The sequence below is a fragment of the Miniopterus schreibersii genome (genome assembly GCF_964146895.1).
Source record: "Miniopterus schreibersii genome assembly, chromosome: 15".
NCBI lineage: Eukaryota > Metazoa > Chordata > Mammalia > Chiroptera > Miniopteridae > Miniopterus > Miniopterus schreibersii.
Window position 1 is genome coordinate 17,946,854 of NC_138115.1, and position 15,724 is coordinate 17,962,577.

The 15,724-nt window shown below is 42.5% G+C and overlaps 1 long non-coding RNA gene across 2 annotated transcripts in view; it reads left to right on the forward strand.

The window, feature by feature from the left end:
- The window catches only part of LOC308567757, a 319,467-nt gene that overhangs the window by 138,047 nt on the left and 165,696 nt on the right, over positions 1–15,724 (forward strand). The window contains exon 3 of one of the 2 annotated variants that reach the window (XR_014000370.1): positions 10,322–10,336. The exons of the other annotated variant lie outside the window; for it this stretch is intronic. This is a non-coding gene — a long non-coding RNA (uncharacterized lncRNA). Of the gene's footprint in view, positions 1–10,321; positions 10,337–15,724 lie in introns of those variants that run through there. 2 annotated transcript variants of the gene reach the window in all.

Here is a 15,724-nt window from a genome sequence, read left to right on the forward strand (position 1 = left end):
TCAGGAGACTGCTCCTTAGTATTTTCCCCTGTCTTTGCCTTTCCTCACTCGGGGGCCGCCTTTCCTACCCAGAGCAAGGAATACACACGTGCACGGTGAACTAGCTCTTTGGTAGGTAGTGTGTAGGGAAATGTGATCCCTGGGCTCAGAATTCTGGATTTATTTGGAGAAATTGAGTACACAGGAGACACTTCTATAGAGCAACACATCTGTATGGTGAATTCAGTGCAGGGTAAGCTCAGCTCCTGTCTTAGGAAAGGGAGTGTCTCAGGAGGGATGAGTCAAAGGCCTCATCTTTGTAGTTTCTGTGTTGACCTGAGCGAGTAACTTATCAGGGAGAGTTTATTTGGGGCTTGAGTCCCCTTTCCCTCCCCCGCAAGCTGGTGAAGATTCAATAAACTTGTCCATTTTTGTTGTTGTTGCCCTTTTCAGTCCCCCTTTTTTTTTGCCTTCCCCACATTTTCAGTTTCCACTGGCTTGGCTCTCAAACACGAATACCTCCACCTCATTGCCTGCCTGTCTCCCTGGTCTCTCTCTATAGCATAGAGACATGTTTTTTATTCATAATTCTGCCTTTTAGTTAAAAAAAAAATATTGATTTCAGAGAGAGAGAGAGACAGATAGACAGACATCAATGATGAGAGAGCCATTGATCGGCTGCCTCCTTCACACCCCCAGCTGGGGATGGAGCCGGCAACCCGGGCATGTGCCCTGACCTGGAATCGAACCTCGGTCTCCTGGATCCCAGGTCAGCGCCCAACTGCTGAGCCATGCCCGGCCGGGCTGCCTTTTAGTTTTGATTTCCCAGGGGACTTCCCATCTTGTTGAAATAGAGCTACAGCCATGATGTGAAGGTAGAAGGGATGAGGTACCGAATGTCCCAGCCTTAACTCTTGACTTTCATACCCTTTAACAGAAAACTAAAGAAATTCGGGAGACAGTTTATTCTCAGCCTCGTTGCAGCCTACTTGAGGATGTGAATTTGAAACGGTTCAGGAGCGGATGGGGTTCTATAATGCTCTGGAGAACTTAGATTAGGAAAAGTGACCTTTTGATATTCAATGGATAAATTCATACTTTGGGGTAATAACTTTCCTGCCTGCCTTCTCGTTGGTTTTTATTTTGCTAACCATATACTAGCTCTCTTTCTCCTGTGTGTCCTTGCTGTGCTCTCTGTGAGTCAGAGTGGGATGACCCGCAATCAAAGAAAGAGATTAATTAAATGAGGCTCGCCTGGGCCTTTGGAAAGCAGTGCTCTGACATGGGAGGAGACCCAAGAAATGTTTTCATGGTTTGCCCTGTATCTGCTTTCTCCTTGGAAAATTCCCATGACCCCTACTGATGTTAATTAAACTCAGAGCTAGAGGAGCAAGTCTACATATTATTCTGCCCAGACTGTGAAAGGGAATCTTTAATTGTAAAGAAGGAACAACAGAGATGTACGTTGAATCTGGGGAACTGAGAGGCTGTTATTCGGATTCTGAAATGTGGTTATTTTATAACCTGCCTGAATACTGTCACTTCATCTGCTGCTGCTTTTCTAGGTGATGGGTTGAGTAGTGCAGGGAGATTTGCTTCTGCTTTTCTTGTGATTCTACCTTTAGAAGGAGAGAGATTGAGCTGCAATGAGTCATCCTTCAATTCTATTAATATGTTCATTTCAGTGTTATTCACGTGCAAAAATAACTCCTAAATATATTCTCCTTGTAACCAAGTTAAAAAATAGCTAAGTATGCAGAGTAAAATATGAGAGCATCTATTTACCACTCCAATTCCTTTCTCACTCAACCATCTTCTGTGAACACTTCTTGTATTACCTCTGGATTTTGACTTCTTATATGTTTTCTATATTTGGGGAGACCTGGAATTTCTGGCCCACTGAGAGCTTAAATGAATAATTTTTTTTTTTTTTTAATCTAGTAAATAGTATCCAACCAGTACATAATGCTGAAGATTTATTTTGTTTTCCAGTAAGTTGTGTTATTTTATGGAATTTTGAGTGGACTGGATGGTGGTTGCATGTGCTTGCTCTACATTGGATCTACTATCTCCATCTGAATTTGGAGATGAGGTTTAGATTGCTTAAGTGATTTGACCTTAACTACACTGTGTGCCTAGAACAGTGTCTGTTCAAGGTTTTCATTAAAAGTTAGCTGATGAATAGTTAAGGGGTTCAGTCAAGACTAGAGCTGGGTTTTCCAGGCCTTGGTTATTTACTCTTTCCATGACAACATTCTGAATCAAAGTTTTTTATAAATTACAAACATTTCTCGGCAGGACAGTTACTTGAAAGGTAGATATTTAGAACATAAGATCATGGCTTAAACACCTATATGAATTACCATAGACTTGCAGTACTATAGTCTAAAAATACTAGCCCAGGCCCAGGAGAAATTAGCCTCTGGACAGGTACGGTTATTAGTAGAAATCAATCATGCAGTTGGAAGCTCATGTATAACTCCTTGCTTTCTATATTTTTTCTGACGTTTTGTACGTGAAGATAATGCTAATCACTTCTGTCTTTCATTAGTGAGCTGTTTGAAACTGTAACACTGACTTAGCACAAATAAACCTAATGAGCCAAAGGCAAGATTTCGATGTTCCTCACGTTAAATGAACTGCTAAGGTAAGTGCATGGATTTGAAATTATCTGGGGTATCTGTTAACTTGAGCTAAACTCTGCTAACCTATGATCTATGAGTTCTTTCAGTTATTGAACATGTATTTATTTAGCACCTACTATTTGCCAGGATTTGGGTGCATAGAATCCTAGGACTATAGCAGTGAACTAAACAGACATGGTTCTCACAAGATTTTCAGTTTAATATGGGAGATGGGAATTCAATGAATAATTACACAGACAGATATTTTGTTATAATTGTGTTGAATGATAAATGATGAGAAGAACATGGTATGAGAATTTGGCCTCTTCAATGAAGAGAAATTCAGTGTGGCTAGGACAGATAGTTAGGAGCTGGGTCACATATTTTTTTAAATAGCATGTCATATGCTCCTTTGCCAGCAATCCGTAGAGAATTCTGTAGACATCTGAGCACGAGACAGCAGGACAATAGGTAGGTTTGAAACTGGGTGTATTGTTTCCCGCAGAATTCTCCCCTCTGAGGAGGATCAGTTTTCAAAGAACAGTGGGTGACATTAGTGCTGTCTGTAGTCATTCAAAAGCCAAGCAAAGTAGACAGGGTTGTTTATGCTATTGACGTCTAGGATTTCAGTAAGCAATGCTCCCTTTATTCCAAGTGTTGTGTTTCTTATACAGAATTTTGCTCAGAGTAACTCAGTGATCTCTACCATGTTTAAATTATTCTGTTTTGGCACTAATCACAAACTGAATTATTTATGTGGCAATAATTTTAGAATCTGTGTTTTGCACCTTCCAGACAAAATTAGAATTCTGGTATGTAAACCCCAGGGGAAAGAAAATCTCTCCCAAGTTAGAGCCTCCTGTGAGTTTAAATGTGGAAAAGTGGATGCTATTTTTTGTCTTCTTAATTATTCTTTTAAAAATAAACTTAGTTTTAGATTAAAAAGCACACACACATGCAGTAAGTTCAGAGAGTTCCCATGACACCCCCTCCACCCAATTTCCCCTATTTTAATCTCTCTCATATTAGTATGGTACGTTTGTCACAACTAATGAACAAATACTGATAAGTACTATTAACTGAAGTTCATAATTTATCGAGATTTTTTTAGTTCTTACCTAATGTCTTTTTTTCTGCCCCAGGATCCCATCCAGGATTCTGTGTTCCTCGTTAGACTCCTCTTGGCTGGGCTGGTTTCTTAGACTTTCCTTGTTTTTGGTGACTTTGAGGGGTAGGGGTCAGGCATCTTGTAGGATGCCCCTCAATGGGATTTGTCTGATGCTTTTCTCATAATTAGATTGGGGTTGGAGGTTTTGGGGAGGACGACCACAGAGGTAACGCACCATTCTCAACACATCACATCGAGGGTATCAACTCTCCATGCGACTTATCACTGGTGGTACTAATCTTGATCACCTGGTTGAGGTGTTTGCCAGCTTACCCCACTGTCCCCTCTCCCCACCCCTTTCTTGTTTACTCTGGGGGGGGGGGAGTTACGCACTTCCTCTTTTAGGAAGGAGTATCTCCATGCGTTATTTGGAATTCTACACAGGAATTCTCTCTTCCTCACTTATTTATTCAATTAACTTATTTATATCAGTATGGACTCATAGATACTTAATTTATACGTTGGGTTATAAGACAACATTACTTCATTCTGTTGCTCAAATCGTTCGAGCTTTGACCATAGGGAGCTCTTTCCATTGGTTTCTATGCTCTCTGATGTACTCCCAATATTGTGGCCTTTTGGGAATACTCTTTTACTTAGCGGCTATTTTTTTTTATTACATAAAAATGCTGTGCTTATTGCAGCCATTGATAGCTCAATGTATTATAAACCTTAAGGTAAAAAACACAAAACAGCAAAACAGAACAACCCCCTCCTTCAAATAACCCTGGAATGTTTAAATTGGAAAACTTACTCTACTATTGTGTCATGTTTCCTTGACCGTGGGCCATCCCTGTTGGGAGATCCAGGTTTGTGAATTTGTGCTTTGGGTATTTTCCCTGGGGTGTCAGGAAAAATCAGATTAGCAAATGTTTTCTGTAAAGGGTCAGATAGTAAGTATTTTAGGCTTTGTGATTTGGAAGGTGTCTACTGCAGCTACACTTGTCTGCCTTTGTAGTATGAAAGCAGTCGTAGACAAAATGCAAATGAATGGGTGCCTGTTTTCCAATAAAACTCTACTTACCAAAGTAGGTAGTGGTCTGGATTTGATATGTGGGCTGCAGTTTACCAAGCAAAGTTAAGAGAACTGCCTCTGCAGACATGAGTTCAAGTCTTCTCACTTACTGGCTGTTGTCATAGGCAAGTAATTGAACTTCCAACAGTCTCCCAAGTTCCCCAGCTCAATGATAGGTGTAATAATAGTATCACTGTTGGTCCCCTATGTTGTTTAGGGCTTAAGTAGAGCACTTAGCTCAATGCCTAGGATGTGCCTGTTAGCTATTATTAGGGTGATTATGTAACTTACGGCTAAATATTTTTTCCCTTCTGCTTGTGCTGAATTCCCCAGCTCTTCTCTCAGGCCTGGGATTCGCCATTTGTTTTGACCCCTCATTACCCTGAGCCTTTCAGCCTTGGCCTCGTGTGCCTGATTGTCCTGTCCTGCCCCAGCTTCTCCACCGAAGTCCCTCACTGGGAAGAGTCTGCTATACCCAGATATAAGTCTTGTTGCTGCAGTTAGTTATTGCTGTTCTCTCGGTGCATAGAGAGGAAACAGGAGGCTGGCTGAGACAGGAAAAGGAGCCATTTGCAGTGCTTGTCATGTGGTCTTGACCTTGTGAGAGAAGTAGCTGGATATTCATTAGAGCACAGGATTCTGGGTGGCCCCAGACAAATGACTTAGATGCCTCAGGAGCCAGCACCTCACCAAGTGCTCTTGATGGTTCTGATGCTCTCCACAGTTTGAGAACCACCTTTTAGCATCTGGAAAGGGAGTTCAAGCTGCACAAAGCGGTCGGGGGTGTGATTTTGCAGCCCATTCTCTCTCAGATCAGGGATCTCTCTCTTGTGCCAGAAACCACTACTAAAACTCAGACCCAAGTGAAATTTCAAGACACTTCCTCCCCGATGACCTTCATCTTTCCTTTTTCTCAACTATTTGTTGGCTAAGGGAAGCGTGGAAGGGTCATCTCTTTGGACAGGTGCAAAATAGTTGGGGATGGGGTTTTATAGAGGCTTTGAAGGGAAGATGCTGCAAAGTTCTCCAAAGTGTGTGGGGGTGGGGGTGGGGGGGAGGGACTGTAAGTGTGATGGGGAGTCGAGAATAGAAAAGTTTGGTATAGGAAAGTCAAGAGGGTATGGGAAGGTGGCGTTCAGGGCCAGATGTGGACATAGTTTAGCCTGTAAACAAATCACAAGCTGGGAGAGGTTAAAGGCCAAGTTTAAATCACGTTTGGGGAAGTTTCTCTAGCAGGATTCTGGAGGACAGCAGGGAATTATTGAGGGTTTTGTTTCCAAGGCATACGTTGGCTTAGTAATCAATAAATATTTGCCCATATTTTCTCTCCATGGTGCTTATTCAGTTACTTTGAGGTAGGAAGTTCTAAAGCCTTTAGTGGTTTAACTGGCAGAGATTTCCAAAGACCCTAGCGTTCAAGTTGACAAGCATTTGCGTTCATGTTTTACAGTATTTCTTTATTACATACAAAACGAGCCCCTAACTTATGCATGTTTTGTGCTGGGCGCTGATGGGGAGACACACAAACGTAACTCCTTGTCTTTAAAGAGCTTATAAGTTTTTGAAGGGCAGTCAAGAAATGCACAAACGTCTGGCCCTTCTCTTAGGTAGCTCAGAGGGGATGGCTTCTTGAATGAGGTATCTTGGGGCAGACCTCGAAAGGTGAGCATGATGAAGTGAGGGTAAAGGAAGTGAGCGTTTTCGATGGGTAGGTTGTCATCCAGGTGTGGAGTAGAAATTGCGCGGTTGGTCTGAGGAAGGACAAGTTGCTGTTGTATCTGGGAACAGTGGGAGGTTGCGTGAAACATCATCTGGGGGTCAGATTATAAAGGGTCTTAAAAGCCAGCAGGTATATACTGTTGAAGATCGTAGGGATTTATAAGAGATTTTGATGTTAGAGGAGTAATGTACCAAGAATTATGTTTTAGAAACACTTACTGGTTTTGTTCTGCTGGGGTGGTTGGAGACTGAACTCACTAAAGGGAGTAAGGTGAGTTAAGAGGGTCTTTTGATACTGTGAGCACAATAAGAGCCTGACAAAGGTGACTACAGTGGGACCGTGGAGAACGGATGGGTGAAAGACATTGCAGCAGAATATGTTCCCGGACTGTCCACTGTGCTGAGGTCCTCGGATGGTTGACCTCACTTCATCCCCTCAACAACTGTGTAAGGTTTCATTTTTATCTCCATTTTAGGGGTGAGGAAACAGGCATAAAAAGTTAAGTTACGTGTCCAAAGACACATAGCTAGTGAATAAAGAGTATAGGACTGTGCTATTCAATACGGTAGCCACTAGCCACATGAGGCTATATACATTTAAGTTAATTAAAATTAAATGTTAAAAAGTCAGGTCCTTAGATATTCATACTACATTTCAAATGCCCAATAGCCACATGTGGCTAGTGTCTACCAGATTGGACAACATAGATATAGAATGGTTTTATTATTGTAGAAAGTTCTATAGGACAGATTTGAACCTACACATTCTAGCTCATGAGCCCATGTTCTTAATCCACTCTACCACCTGCCAATAACGTAAAACGCTGTGATTTCTGATTGGATAGCTAGCTGGAAGAGGAGATCGATAAGACTAGTATAACATTTTAGTAGTTTCTTTATCAATATGTTAATGAAACTTATGAGCCTAATATCTTAAATTCTTTTCAGTATGTTAGGTTAGCTTAAATTATATTGGGGGAAAAGAAACTGGTATTAATTCAGGACAGTGTCTACATGATGCATGCCTTAGTGTCCTGAGAGGTACAGATTGTAACCTGTTTGGAGTTGGGGCCTCAGTTCTGATTTGAAGATTCCATTTGGCAAGTTGGCAGCATGGAAAGGCAGCGTAATCATAATCACGGTCATAAGTCCTGTCCCTTCTCGGGTTTCTCCTTCAGTGACTCTTCAGCTCAGCTCTCCACTTTCAAGTGGCTGTCTTCCTTCCCTCAGCACAGTATTGCTAAAGCGAGGGTGCCAATTATATCGTTGTGTGATACAGGATCTGGGATAATGTTGAACTGCAGAGACATTTATTTCCTTATTTCAAATGAAAATGGAGAATCTCACTGCAATTAGGGGGAGCTGGCCTATAATTCTTTAGCAATTAAGATAGTGATCTTGCACTTCCTGTAAACAGGCATTTGGCCAAAATGTTTCATCACCTCTGGGAGGCTGAACCTTTCTAAGCATGTGGCTGGGAGGGCCTTATCAGAATGCTGTGTTTGTGAGTTGTTTTATTAGATGGTGGTGTGTTGTCCACTGTGGTTTGCATATGTAAGAATGTTAAGCCTATTATAATTGGAGCAGGTCCTCTCAATTGTGCTTTCCCCTAATTACCACAAGGCAGTCATGCAGAATACTGGACGTCATGAGTGTACTGTGCGACATGGGCTTTTCTATTTTTATTGCTTCTTCCTCCCCCCTCCCCCTTTTTTTGTTAGTCTTCACCCTAGGATATTTTTTCCATTGAATTTTTTTAAGACAGAGTTGGAGGGAGGAAGGGGGAGAGAGAAACATCAATGTGAGAGAGACAGATTGGCTGATTGCATCCCACACACACCACGCCCCCATCGGGCCTGGGGACCAAACCTGCAACCCAGGTATGGGCCCTTGACTGGGAATCAAACCCTCGACCTTTCAGTCTGCAGGCTAACACTCTAACCACTGAACCACACTGGCCAGAGCTTATTTTCTTTAGTGCAACCCTTTCCCAAGCTTTTTAGAGTATACCATTGGGACGTGCGTGTTTTTGCATTGCTTTGTTGCAGGGTTATAAGGCCAATTTTGGGGGGGACTGTGAGAATGTTGGTTTCCTATCCCTGGGAAGTTTGAAAACACTTCCTGAGAAGTAACCTTTCTCTGTCTTTATTTTTCCAAGGTTCAGATTATGGTCATGTTAAAAGGCCATTTTATAGTATGATTTTTGGTTGAGTCGTGGATCATCGTTTCATGTTCATCAAGCATCAACTTGTTGACAGAAGTGAATTGTGCTCATGTAAAATGGGTGGTTGTTTTGCCTCTGGGTTTGTTCACATCCTTCAACTTCCTTCCTGTTCTTTGGGCTTCCATCTCATACTGGAGGGAGGTCCCGGATTCAGGGTGGAGGTGGTGTGGGGATTTTCTGTTTTGTTGGATGCCTAAAGCTAGAGTTTTAATTAGCAAGTCATTATTCAGAAGTCTTGCAGTGGGTGCTATGTTTTTGTTAAACTGACTTATATGAATGCATATAGTTGCTCATCAGAAAGATTAAGGGTTTCCATTGTTTCCTACTGGGAAACTTCAAGGAACAAAGGACCCTCCCTGACTCTGAACAGTTTGCCTTGTTTTTGGTAGCTGGTGGGTTTAGATAAAGAACGATGCCCTTTGGTTGCTGGTCTCAGGGGAGACCCAGAAGGCGGCTGCTGTTCTGCATAGTGCTGGGTGTGGGGGAGCCTTTCTGGGCTGTAAAGTGACTCCCATCACTGGCCCAGATGCCATGCAGTGGTTGTTGTTACCAAACCCAACACTGCCATCTTGGAAAGGGAACTATGCCATGGCTGTGTTTGCCTTAAATGTGGCGAAGGTAAGAAAATTGGGAAACCAAGAGCTACTTTATTGTTACCCAGAACAGTTTCACTTTTTTGTACTTCCTCAGTGAGACCTATAAGAGTTTAGTTTACTACACATTGAAATCTATTAAAAAACTTATCTACCTCTCTTTCCTTTGACACCTATTGTCAAACCACCAACCTTCCAGAAACCCAGAGGTGGCAATGGTAACAATGGTGAAATTACATCATCTCTCAGATTCTCTAATGTATTGGTCAGTTAGTGCAGCTCAAACAGAATACTGCAGACTGTGTGGTTTAAACAATAGAAAATGATTTTCTCACAGTTTTGGAGGTTAGAAATCCAAGATCAAGGTACTGGCAGGCTTGGTTTCTCCCGAGGCCTCTTTCCTTTGGTTGCAGACGGCTGCCTACTTGCTGTGTCCTCACGTGGCCTTTTTCTCTGTGTGCATGCCTCCCTGCCATCTCTTCCTCTTCTTATAAGGACACGAGTACTGCTAGATTGGCCCCACCCTTGTGACCTCATTTAACCCTAATTAACTTTACATAGACTCACCTTGGTGGTTAGGGCTTCAATGTATGGATTTTTGTGTGGGGGGGACATAGCCCATAATAGTGTATTTTGAGGATTAAATGAGCTAATATATGTGAAGTGTTATCCCAGCATCTGATACATTGTGAGTACTCAGTACATAAAACAACTTAATTTAATGAGTGCTGACTGTATGCCATGCACCATTTTGGTGCCAGGGATACCACAGTGAACATAACAGATGCAGATTTGTGCTGTTGTGGAGTTTATATTGTGCTGTCATTGGTTATTATTAGCAAAAACAGTAAATAACAACTCATGGAAACCTTATGCTATGGTTGCTTAGAAATTTTTTTTGGTTCTGGTTGGTAGAGTGTACAGTATGTTGTAGCAGATTTGATTCATTTTTTAGTGTTAAAACAAGGTACAATTTTATTTTTTAATATTTGTTTCAAGTGTACAGCATAGTGGTTAGACAATTAGATATTTTACAAGGTGTTTTCCCCCTGATAATTCTAGCACCCACCTGGCATTATACAGAGTTATTGCAATATTATTGACTATATTCTCTACGCTGCACTTTACATCCCCGTGACTATTTTGTGACTTCTTATGTTTTCCACCCATCTTCCCCACCCCACTCCTGTCTGGCAACCCTCTTTTCACTGTATCTGAGTCTGTTTCTGTTTTGTTTGTTTATTTTGTTCTTTAGATTCCACATATAAGTGAAATCACATGGTACTTGTCTTTCTCTGACTTATTTCACTTAGGGTAATACCTAAGAGAAGTTTTGAGTCTCCTCTGGTTTGAACTGTGGACCTTGACAATTTCTTTGGGCCATTTCTCTTGAACCTGTTCCCTTTGTAAAAGGAGGTTGGAGACTGATCTGGTCAGTGGTCGTTCCTATTCTGCAGAAATCTGTAGACGTTCATAGAGGCATTCACGCTCAAGGTTGCGCTGGCTTGGGCTTCATATTTCAGAATGCATTCACAGAAAATGTCATAAGGGTCCCTGAGGTTTTTTTTTTGTATGGAATGGCTTCAATTACTGTGACTTTTAAATCCATACTTGGCATGGGGAAATGAAATCTCATCTAAAAGGCGGGTGTTCAGGATGAGAAAAAGAATCAGGTTGACACTTTGAATATCCAAGTACATTGACTTTATTTTAAAATTCAGTGCTATGTTATTGAATTGATTGTATGTTATGACTATACTGAACTGAAAACTAACTTCTTACAAAGAGATTTCACGGAAACCCAATAACAATGAGCATGAGATGTTGTTTACAGGATGTCTGAATTTTCATCTTTTGGCAGAATGGATGTTTCCTATATTGCTGACAACTTTCTGCAAGTGAATTTCATTTTAAATTAAGTTCCTATTCCATTTGGTTGTTTCCCCCGCCCTATCCCAAGGCGTCTGCATGGTCCTTTATGAACGGCACATATAATTTTTATCAAAGCCTTTTGTATCTCCTAAGTTTAGAAACAAATTATGAAGCCAAAATCTCTAAAGATTTACAATTTTAGACTAAAAACCAGCACCTTCATAGGTTAACTTAACAGTTTCTAAGCCAGACCATACTCTCTCTGGTGTCTGTATCAGTTCTTATTTTAGGCCTGTGTTAGTTGATCTTTCATACCTCTCAGCATGGTGGGAACTGTACCATACTTCGCAGTATGACTAGGGACAGGAATTACCCGCTTCTTTCCTCTAGCTCTGTGCCTTTTTTCAGTTTACCTTTTTTTTTTCTCAGATTTTTTATCTCCTTTCCTACCTCTCAATCAGAGTAAATTAAAAAAACAACTAAAGATTCTTCTACTTAAGAATTAAGTGCAGGAAACTCTTCCACTAGGAGTTTCCTCATTCCTGGTTTTAAATATAATTAGCTTTATTCAATCCCTTTATACACACCTATTATGTACCAGACTCAAGGTTAACTCAGGAAGAATGAGAGAGAAATAAAACGGTCCCTGCCTTGGGGAGGATCATTCCCGAGGACAGGAGATGTAAACATACCAGCCCCACCCAAATTTGCCAAGAAGAGCAATGGGATATAATGTTTGCCCAGAGGAAAGCTTGATGCATTTCTCCTGGGGCAATCGTGGGAGGGCTTCCTGGAGGAGCTGCTATTAAGATAAGCATGGTAAACAGTACCAGCTATCCAAAACGTTCAGTGGTAGTTGGCAGGGCCTTTTGGGGTGTTTAAGCGCTTGTTCATTGCTCCACTAAGAGCCTCTGGTGAGCAAGGAGTGCAGTTGGGCCTCAGATGAATCGGGTGCTCATGTTCAGGCAGGGGGTGCACGCCTTGTCTGCGAGGTCACAGGGAGAGGCCGGGGAGTGGGCTCTTCTTGGCCCCTTCCTTCGCACCCGCTCCTTTACCTCTTCAGGGAGAGGAAGACTAACCACCAAGAAGGGTTCCCATAGGTGCCTCAGGGGAGGAGGCAGGCACCTCCCCCCTCACCCCCACTGGAGACCCTGTGCCCTGTTGCCAGGGCCCTAGCTCCTGGGGTCGGTGGCAGAGATCAGGGGAAAGGAAAATGGGCACGTGTTCCTGGGGATGACAGCCGGGGGCGACCCGCACCGCCACTCCTCCCTCGGGCCTTCCCAGCAGTCCTCACTGCACCCTCCCCGCTGAGCTCAGGGGGCCTCTCCTCCTCGACACACTGCTTTGAGCAGCTGCGAACCACTGGTCATGAATCAGCATGGATGTTGAAGTATCTTGGCCTTTTCCCCCTAGAATTTTGAAACAAAAGTTGAACCATGTTCTCATCTAATAAACTGTGAGACTCCCCTCCTCGGCCCCGGTTTATGAGGTGGAAAAGCAGACGGGCTTAGGAGAGAAGCCTCTTTCAGGGAGAAAGACACGGGGGCCATGTGTCCCCAGGGGTTTTTCTCTGGGGAACCCCCGCCGTCAGAGACGAGGTGGAACGTCTGCTGCTGACTTAGGGGTGGAGTGACAGGCATGAGGGAAGATCGGCCAAGTTCAAGCTAAGTAGCTTACACGTGGGAAGCATTTTAAGTTTCCTTGGGTCGGAGGGCAAACGTGTCGGAAGCCTTCGCCTGCGGTTCTGGAACTGGGGCTCTCCTTCCACACACTCCCTCACGTTCCCCAGTCCTACGTCAAGTCTCACCCGCCCAGGACACCTTCCTTCGACACTGCTGCTCCCCGTGACCCCTTGTAGTCCTGTCCTCGGAAACAGTCGCCTGCGCGGAATCCCCCGTTGTCCCGAGCTGCTGGAGAAACGCGTGCACGTCCAGGAAGGGGCCTCCCTGGAGGCCGCGGAGCCCCCTTCTCTGGAGCCTCGCATTGCTGGTTTCAGGCCAGTGACAGCGGGGACAGATAGTGCGAAGGAAGGAGCGACGGGGGCCACCCCGACATGGCATCTCGGTTTCCGGAGACAGGGCTTTCCCAAGGCGGGCCGGAGGAACCGGGTTCCTACCTAACAAGGAGGAAAGAGGCTCCGTGGCCAAAGAGAATGAAAGAAGCGGAGCTAGGCCAAGCTGAATGTCAACAGAATCAACAAGGCACAAGTAGTCAGAGCTACCATCTACTGAGCGCCGGCCAGGCGCTTGCTGAGTACGTTACACACATCACGTCACCGAATTTTGTCAAATTTTAGGAATTATTGCATTTTCTGGATGAGAAAATGAAGACTCAAAAAGGTTCAATAACCTGGCTAAAATTTGTAGCCAGCAAAGGGGGGAAGCTAAAAATCAAACTGAGGTCTTGTTCCAAACCCTAATCAGGAGGTTTTTTTTTTTTTTAACTTTACAGACCCTCCCAAAGCTTTTAATACTTTTATATGCATTTGGAATCTCCAAGAATAATGCAGAATAAACAGCGTTTTTCAAGCATATTTTCAGAGACCTTTTTCCCCTGAAATTACCTTCTGAGGCATATATCTTGGGATAAGTAGAACTCGGGTTTTAGTATACATACAGTTTTACCTTTATTAGCAAGCTTTTATAGTCACTGTCACTTAATTCTTATAACCTTGGCACAAGGTACATTAGGTATTATTGTAGCCATTACACAGGGGAGATTTAGACATATCAAATGCAGGTAGCTTTCTCAAGTTTCACATTAAATCCTGGAAGAGTAACAGTGGAATATAGTCAATTAAGGGAGATCTAAGAGAATATAAAGTTAATTTTTGCCATTTTTACTACTGCGTATTAGGATACGGCGAATATTAAATGTATTTTGATAACAACCAACCTTCATTGACTTAAAAATGAACATGAATGTATGTTAAATATTTCCTTTTTCTACAGTTTTGCCATGTTTTTGAAACATAGTAACGTTAAAGAAGGGAAAGGAGCCATTAGTGGAATAGAAATATATATACTGTGGAGCGTGCCAATTAGGAAGGGAAGGAATAAACCATTAATAAATGTGGACTATATTTTTAAGAAAATCTTTCAGTTAAACTTCGAATGTATATTGCTTTGAACTAAGCCAAAGACCTGTACTTATACATTGGCCAAATGCTTCTTTAATATGGTTGTTTGAGGAAGATACATTAGTCTTGCCTTCATTGGACATTTAAAAAAAAATATATCTTTATTGCTTTCAGTGAGAGGAAGGGAGAGGGAAAGAGATAGAAACATCGATGATGAGAGAGTCATTGATCGGCTGCCTCCTGCATGCCCCCGACTGGGGATGGAGCCCCTAACCCGGGCATGTGCCCTGACCGGGAATCGAACCCCGATCGCCTGGATCCTAGGTTGATGCTCAACCGCTGAGCCACGCTGGGCCGGGCTTCCTTGGACATTTGATGATGAATCACAGACAGAATTCTCAAGTGATAAACCATCAGTATAACTGATGGCCTTAAAACAGTCTTTTCCCAGTATCATCAGAAGCTTTTGTCCAGGTGGTAGCTTGTTAACTGAGTGAACTGCTTTACTCTTGCTCACTGATAAATAGACATTGTTCAAGGCCAATTGTTAAATCATGGTACTTTGTTTATCATAGTCCTCTCTGGGTTTTTTTCACCTGTGTTCACAATAGCATCCTCTCCATGGTTACTGATGTCCTTGTATTTCCTCGTATCTAACACCCCCATTTCCCCATCACCCAAGGAAAGCGTCATGGTCAAACCTCAGCATTTTTTCAAGGACAGCTTCTTTTCACTTGATAATTTTTTTTGGTAAGCAAGGTGGTTTGCTATCTTTTCATTGTGTGTGTGGACTCCTTCAAATCTTCACATGCAAGCTCATTTTTAAACCTTCCTTTCAAAGTCTGTGCTAAGCATTTGTCACTGTTGATTAATCAGAATTGTTCCAGTATTAACAACTGTAAATGGCATCCTCAGGACTGAACTCTGTAAGGAAGTATTGTTCAATATAGCAAGCACAGAATTTTTAAAAAGTACTTGTACCTATTCTTCATGGACTACAGATTTCCTTGCTGATGGGGCTTTGTTATAGACATCACATTGTGGGGAAATAAATAAATACCAACACTTCATTTTTTCACCAGAAGTTTGGGAGAGAGACATGCAGGTGTACAATTATCTTCCAGTTCAACTTATGTCTCTGGTACAAAGTATTCTGTCAGGAAAATTCCTCTGATAACCCTAAATATTTCCTTTTAACAGCATTATTGAGATATAACCCATATACCATACAAAGTCAGTTTAAATGGTAGATTTTAGTTCTTTCACAGAGTTGGGCGACTATCACTGTGTCTAACATCGGAACATTGTCAGTATCCCCAAATGAAACCGTCCCCGTTAGCAGCCGGTCTCGGCCCCCTCTTCCCGGGCCCTTGGCGACCACTATTCTGCTTCCTCTCTCTAGGTTCCCCTGTGCTGGACATTTTATGTCAATGGATTCCTATAACGTGTCG